The sequence below is a fragment of the Lactuca sativa genome, chromosome 8 (assembly GCF_002870075.4).
Source record: "Lactuca sativa cultivar Salinas chromosome 8, Lsat_Salinas_v11, whole genome shotgun sequence".
NCBI classification, from domain to species: Eukaryota; Viridiplantae; Streptophyta; class Magnoliopsida; order Asterales; family Asteraceae; genus Lactuca; species Lactuca sativa.
The window spans coordinates 53215895-53224327 of NC_056630.2; positions in this window are offsets into that span (position 1 = coordinate 53215895).

Sequence of the window (8433 nt, forward strand, 5' to 3'; positions counted from 1 at the left end):
ATATATATAATCACATGTGATTAAATACATATAATCACATGTGATTAAATACACAAGAACACCTATTAAATCAACACATGAAAAAATGTTGTGCATATAAATCATATGTGATTAAATACATATAATCACATGTGATTTAATACATGATGCCAATTATCAAAAATACGAAAATAAATACGGCCCACGTAAATAATATTTTATTATATACATATAATCACATGTAGCTATATGTATCTAATCACGTATGATTTACATGGACAATATTTATTTTTGCATTCTCGATTCACTAGTTTTCACATGTATTTAATCATATGTGATTATATGTATTTAATAACATATAAATCATATATGATTCGATATATATAATGATATGTGACTCGATACATATAATCATTTGTGATTATATACAAGAGAAAACCTAATGAATCAAAAACACAATAACCAATCTCTGTAGGTGGGTGTGGTAGTGGTTGGTGGTGGTGATGTTGTGGTGGGTGGTGGTGGTGGGTGGTAGATAGTGATGGGTAGTGGGTGATGGTTGGTGGTGTTGGGTAGTGATGGGTGGTGGTGGTTATGGTGGGGGTGGCAGGTGGTGGTAAGTGGTGATGGGTGGTGGGTAGTGATGGGTGGTGATGGCAGGTGGTGGTGGTTGGGTGGTGATGGTGGTGGGTGGTGATGGCGGTAGCAGGTGGTGGTTGGTGGTGGGTAGTGATGGGTGGTGGGTGGTGGTAGTGGTGGTGATGGGTGATAGGTAGTGGTTGTGGATGGTGGTGGCATGCAGTGGTGATGGGTGGTGGTGGCAGGTGGTGGCAGTTAGGTGGTGATGGTGGTGGCGGGTGGTAGTTGGTGGGTGGTGGTTGGTGGTGATGGTGGTGGCGGGTGGTGGGTGGTGAGTAGTGATGGTCGATGGTGGCGGTTGGTGGTTGGTGGTGGGTAATGATGGGTGGTGGGTGGTAGTTGGTAGTGATGGGTAGTGATGGGTGGTGGTGGTGGTGGGTGGTGGTGGTTGTGGTGGTGGGTGGTGGGTAGTAGGAGGTGGTGGTGGCGGGTGGTGGTTGGTGGTGGTGGGTGGTGGGTAGTAGGAGGTGGTGGTGGCGGGTGGTAGTGATAGGTGGTAGGTAGTGGTTGTTGGTGGTGGTGGCGGGCGGTGGTGGTTAGTGATGGATGGTGGTGGTGGGTGGTGATGGTGGTGGGTGGTGGTGGCGGGTGGTGGTGATGGGTGGTAGGTAGTGGTTGTTGGTGGTGAAGGCACGCGGTGGTGATGAGTGGTGGAGGTGGTGGTTGGGTGGTGATGGTGGTGGGTGGTGATGGTGGTGGCGGGTGGTGGTGGGTGGTGGGTAGTGATGGGTGGTGGGTGGTAGTTGGTGGTGGTGGTGGCGCGTGGTGGTGGTAGGTGGTGTTGGTTGGGTGGTGAGTGGTGTTAGTTAGTGAGTTTTTTAATTGTTTGTAATTTTTTTGATTTATATGAATATTGTTTTATAATTTTAATTAAAAAATTGTGTTTTTCAAATTTGTTCTCAAATGTTCTCGCGATAAGAAATGTTCTCGATTGAACGCTCCTGTATGTATATGTATATATATATATATATATATATATATATATATATATATATATATATATATATATATAGGGTTGGATTCATTTGAGACCATCTATATTTTGTGAGACATGAGGACCAAATCTTAGCCCTTGATCAAAACTGATATGTGGTTTAGATTTAATCAAAAAAAAAAAAAAAATACTGGCGGTGGCAGTTTGTGTAAATAACACAAACTTTGTAATTAACTAGAAAACACAGAGGGGTAGAAATGTAACCTGGCACATTTACAAACGCATTCATATGGTTTTCATTTCCCAAAACCCTTTCATCAATCACAAACCCTTCCATCACAAATTTGTTTCAGATTAACCCTAAATCGATTGCAAAGTCGAGCTCTTTATTCTGATTCTAGCTCGAGTTCATCCTCTGATTCATACTCGAAACAAATCCTAACCGATTCACGTAGCCAAAAACGATCAGAAAACCCTCGGTCAATCTCGATTATCAACAAATTCTTATTACTTCAAATTCATAACTTCAACCTTCTTATTCAATCTCGATTATCAACCATTCCTTCATAAAACAGGTATTAATTTAAGCTATTCAAATTTCGGATTGTGTAATTGAACCGATGAATAATTTGGGTTGTACAGATTCTAAGTCGAATAACCCTAGTATATCAAATCAAAACATAGATCATATCCTCGTTGTTAACCATTCTCCCAATTGAAGCAAAGTGAATCAAAGAGAGTTAATTTCGGTTTCTTGTTTACAAAAACTGAAGATCAAACCTAGAAGATCGCTAACGAATCAAAATCATATATAAGGTTCTTTCTTTCCTTAATCTATCATCCTTTAAATTCACATAAACCCTATCCTTCTAAATATAAGGAATCGACGACCATTCAAAATCATAAACCTTAATTATGTTATTCAGATTGTTTCATTTTAGTTTTAAGAATCGACTTTAGAACTCATACCCATCAAAGGCTTTGATTTCACCTTTCAACAATGTCTTGTTCGAGAGAATCAGATTCCAATTCCCCTTCTCAATATAAAAGATGAATCACCAATGTCATTATATGAAGTAGATAGAGTGATTAAAATAACATGTACTGAAGTCTAGTCTAAAGAACCAAAGAGAAGTAGTTAATTCAAAAATAAAGGACATAAAGCTATTTTCCAACAAAAACTCAATCTTTAGCTTTCAAAACAATATTCTACTAGTTCTAATTTTGTATAGTACAATATCTAATCATTTTGTTTTGTTTTGTATATGAGCTTTTAGTATACTTTTATAGTAATTCTGAGTTTTGTATGATAGAGTTAGTATTCTATCCATTCTAATTTTGTTGATGAATTGCTAAATATCGAAATTGTTGATGAGTTTTTCATTGATTCTTGTTGATATTTATTTTATAATAGAAAAATTGATGAATAATTGTTGAAAATCGATCATGTACGATAATCCTTTGATAATATAGAATTGATGATGAATTGTTGAAAATAAATGTTGAAATCTAGAAATTCCTTATCAGTGTATGTAAGAGAGAAAATGATCATGAATTGTTAAACATTTATGTTTAGTATAATACTCTAGTCATTTTGATTTTGTATAACATATTATTCTAATCATTTTGATTTGTGTAGTAAAAATTTCTAGTTTTTTGGGTTTTGTGTATTAGCTTCTAGTATAATATTCTAGTCCTTCTGGTTTTGTATATTAGAGTTAGCATGGTAGTCATTCTCATTTTTATGTTGAATTAATGAAATCGATTGATTATGAGTTGTTGATAATCCTGATGTAATAGCAAAATTTATGATAAATAGCTGAAAATCGATAATTGCTTTAATCCTTTAGTAATAGCAAAATTTTTTGATGATGAATTACTGAAAATCGATGTTCTAATATGAGATTACAAAAAATCGATGTCTAAAATCAATTATTTATGATAATCCTTCAGTAATAGAGAAATTGATGATGAATTGTTGAAAACCGATGTAATCTCGAAATTACTTATAAATGTCTATTATAGAGAAAGTGAAGATGAATTGTTAAACATTGATGTTTAGTACAATATTCTAGTCATTCTGATTTTGTATAGTATATTATTCTTTTAATTTTGATTTGTGTAGTAAAATATGTAATTTTATTTTGTATATTAACTTCTAGTATAATATTCTAGCCATTCTATTTTGTATATTAACTTCTAGTATAATATTTTAGCCATTTTGTTTAGTATCATGTTCATTCCCATTTTTATCATAAATTGTTGTAAATCGATTGCCGATGAGTTGATAATCTTATGTAATAGCAAAGTTTATGATAGATTAGTAAATTGTTGAAAATCGAAACTTGCTTATAATCCTTCAGTAATAGCAAAATTCTTTGATGATGAATTGCTGAAAATCGATTTTCTGATATGAAATTGTATAAAATCGATAAGTAGTCAATCCTTCATGATAATCCTTCGGTAGTAGATAAACTGAAAATGAATTGATGAAAATTAATGTTGAAATATCAAAATTCCTTATCGATGTCTGTAATAGAGAATCTGATGATGAATTTTAAAACATTGATGTTTAGTACAATATTCTAGTCATTCTGATTTTATATATCATATTATTCAAGTCATTTTGATTTGTGTAGTAAAATATTCTAGGAATTACGTTTTATATATTAGCTTCTAGTATAATATTCTAGCCTTTTTGAAACTATGCTGCTATAATGAGTAAGAAGTAAAGTACATTGTTTATAGTAGTAGAAAGATTAAAGTATGTTGCTATTTTTCGTAATTCTAGATATTCTGATATAACATGCATTTGGTTCATAATTGATATTCTACCATTCTGATATGATAGATTGTATGGTACTTTATAACTTATTATTCAACTGAATATTATGATTTCATTTAATAAGTTATACTTATAATTTTAGTGTCTTATTGTTTTTCCGGAACATGAAAAAATGTTTGAAAAGGCCTTCTAGAAAGTTTTTGTAGAAAAAGAGAATATGGAAGAAATTGTTTTTAATTGTATATCGATGTTTCCAAATGAAACTAGAACATGGAATTGGCAAAACAGTTCAATGACTTATTTTCGAGTACAATTTTTTGAAGTACCAATAAGCCAGAAAGTGGATAAGCGCATGTTGGAATGGTAGAAACTCAAAATCAAGGGATAGAGGAAAGGATTGAAACCGAAGATAGTGAAATGGAGGATAATGATCAAAATGCTTAAAATCAACATATATGGATACATTTGTGAAATTAAATAGGAAACTCACTTTGGAGCATATAATTTTTTGTCAAATTCTAATTTAGATGTTGAAAGGATAAATACATCATGTAATTAGATGTACACAACATTGTTCAATTTATTTTAGTATGAAAAGATGATAATATATATAGAGAACATTGTGCAAATTATTCCTTGAAAATATTGTTCATTGTTAAAGATTTCCTTGTGCAAACTATTCTAATTAACATATAAAATGAACTTATATTACATAAGATTCTAATGTTATATTTAATATTCTGAATATATATATACCATTCTAACAGAATAATTTAATTATGTTGTCTATATTCAAGTCACAACTTAATATTCTTATGGAATAATGTTATAGGATGTTTGTATATGTAGAACGTTCTAAATAGAATGTAATTCTAAATGATTATATGAACATCAAATATCGAACTAGAATATAACAATATATATGTAAGGAAATTAAAATAATGCACAATTTATTTGTAAATACTAATGTAAAAGTAAACACTTAGAATATAGTGTTATCGTTTTATTCAATTACCTCAAATACATCACTTGAAACCAAACAAAAAAATATATAAGCAAATTTACAACATCCCACTAAATTGAATGAGACACTCCATGAAATTATTATTGAACCACATTCTCTATAGTTCCATTCAAGACTTACCTAAAAAGTTGGAATGATAGAAAACATGAAAGTTTTATCTAATTTCATAACTGTATGTACCACTTTACACTATGAAAGGGTTGAAAGGGGTTTGATGGGTAATAGGATACATATCTGTTGCAATAACAATGTTTAAAGTTGCACAAATGTAGAGAACAATTTCAACAAGAAAGAAATAAAGAGTGTGCAGGGAGTAAATTAAACCATCTTCATTACAAATTTCGATTCTAAAGATGAACCAAGTCCTCATCATCCATCAACTTCTTATCCACTTTAAATCTTTATGGACCAAGCACCATTGAAACCAACATGTCAATATGCTTCTTGAAGGTCTCATCATTAATTAATGGTGGCAAGATATGGATGATATGCTTCTTCCAACATATGCACTGAACAATTGCATTGATGACAGTTGTATGTCCTTCAATCACTGACAGAAAGAAGTACACCGTTGATCACTAAGTTAAGAAAAACAGCTTGGAATTTGGGGTCAATATCATTAAATAGTAACAAAGTTTAAGGCTGGGAAAGGAGTGATATATCAGACTCTACATCACACTCTTTATTCATTCAAGACTTTCATCAAACAGGTAGAGTGTGTGTATAATGTAAGATAATTGGCTCAAGAACAATAATAGTTATGTACATACGTCATTGATTTTATAGAATGAGCACAAAATAACACGAAGATACGTTATTTTTGCTTGCTTATCTTCATTTAATATGTGCTCGAATGCACATAAAAAAACAAAAGTTTGAAATTGATAATCGATGGTTGAAATCAAAAACTTGAAATGATAATAGATTTAAGATGAAGTTAAATTGATAAAACACCTGATTTGACAGTAAACTCGAAGCATCAATCTGATGGAAATCGATAGCAGCTGATGATTGATTACCAATGTTGATGAATTGCTAAGAATCGTTAATCTGAAAGCGATGAAAACTCAGGGGAATAAAACAAAAAGCTTGATCAATTGATGAAATCACGATGTAGAGTAAAAAGTACAGCTTGAAAGATCGTTAGTTATTGTTGAAGATGAAGATTAACAGAAATCGACTGAACACTTGAACTTCTACCTTGGATGAAATCGATGATCACAGAGCTACAATCGATAAAAATCTTGTAATGAATTGTTGATGTCGATAGATGAACATAAACCTCAATACCCAAATCAAAGCAAATAAAAGATTGATCAGTGTGAATCGAAGATGAAGGAATGTTGATCGATTAGTATGAATTGGTAGAAAGAATCGAAGTAGCTGGGTTTTGTGATAACGTGAAGATAATAGATCTGATGATCTAAAGTTTAACCTAGTGACTAATCTACCCCTAATTAACTAATCTTTTAGATTAATTAGTGTTAATCACATTTTGTTATGAGCCACAAGATCAGTTTTGATCAAAGGCTCAGATTTGGTCCCCATGTCTCACAAAATATAGATGGTCTCAAATAAACCTCTACCTATATATATATATATATATATATATATATATATATATATATATATATATATATATATATATATATATATATATATATATATATATAGGGTTAGGTTCATTTGAGACCACTTATATTTTGTGAGACCGTGAGACGCATTTGTTTATTTATTTTTATTTTTTTTAGTTAATTCATGTTCCGAAAATAATATTTAAAAAAAGAATTTTTTGATTTTTCCATTTATTTTGCATTTTAAAATTATTTTTAGAATATGTACAGTGTAATATTCTATTTAGAATATTTCACGTATTTTTCAAAAAAAATAGAATTTTTTTTTTTAATTTTTTTTATTTATTTTTATTTTTTTTAGTTAATTCAAGTTCCGAAAATAATATTTAAAAAAAGAATTTTTAGATTTTTCCATTTATTTTGCATTTTAAAATTATTTTTTAGAATATGTCAGTGAAATATTCTATTTAGAATATTTAACGTATTTTTCAAAAAAAAAAACGGAATTTTTTTTATTTATTTTTATTTTTTTTATATATTTTTTTAGTTAATTGAAGTTCCGAAAATAACATTTAAAAAAAGAATTTTTGGATTTTTCCATTTATTTTGCATTTTAAAATTATTTTTAGATTTGATCTCACGGTTTCACAAAATTAGAATGGTCTCAAATGAACCTGAACCTATATATATATATATATATATATATATATATATATATATATATATATATATATATATATATATATATATATATATATATATATATATATATATATATATATATATATATATATATATATATATATATATATATATACACACTTTGTTATCCATAGTTCCCTACGAAGAACACAATGATACATGTGAATATGCCTAAGTTGATCTGTTTAATAGCCATCTTCAATGGCGGCTCTTGAGTTGTGCCAAATTGTCAAAACATTGGAGGATGAGGTTCGTGTTGTACCAACTTCGTTGGATTATTTTGTAGAATTTTTGGTTTTATTATATCATCTTATATTTATGTCGATGTCTTATAATTTTATATGTGAACGAATGTTTGATAATACCGAAGTATTTGATAATACCGAAGTATCTATATAAGTACGGGGATGCAATGTTTAAGAGTAAGTTTATCACAATTAAAGATATACGATATTTCATAAAAACATTTTGGATTATAAATGCTTTTTTACTAAGTTAATGGAATATAAATGAATAAGTCAGTGCAACAAATAGGAAAAAAAAAAGTTAATGAATCTATAAATGCTTTTTTAACAAACAAGTTTTAAGAGTTCTATATATTAGTTAAATACTTTTATTTTCTTTAGCAGTAAATGAGATTGAATTACAAAAATAAGTATTCGTTTTAACGAAATAAAATTTTGCATACTATATTTGAAGTAATCATTACGCTGAGGGATTTCCTATATAGAATATAAAATAAATATGTCACTGATTTTGATGAAGATATGAAACATATCCTTCAACTTATTTTAAA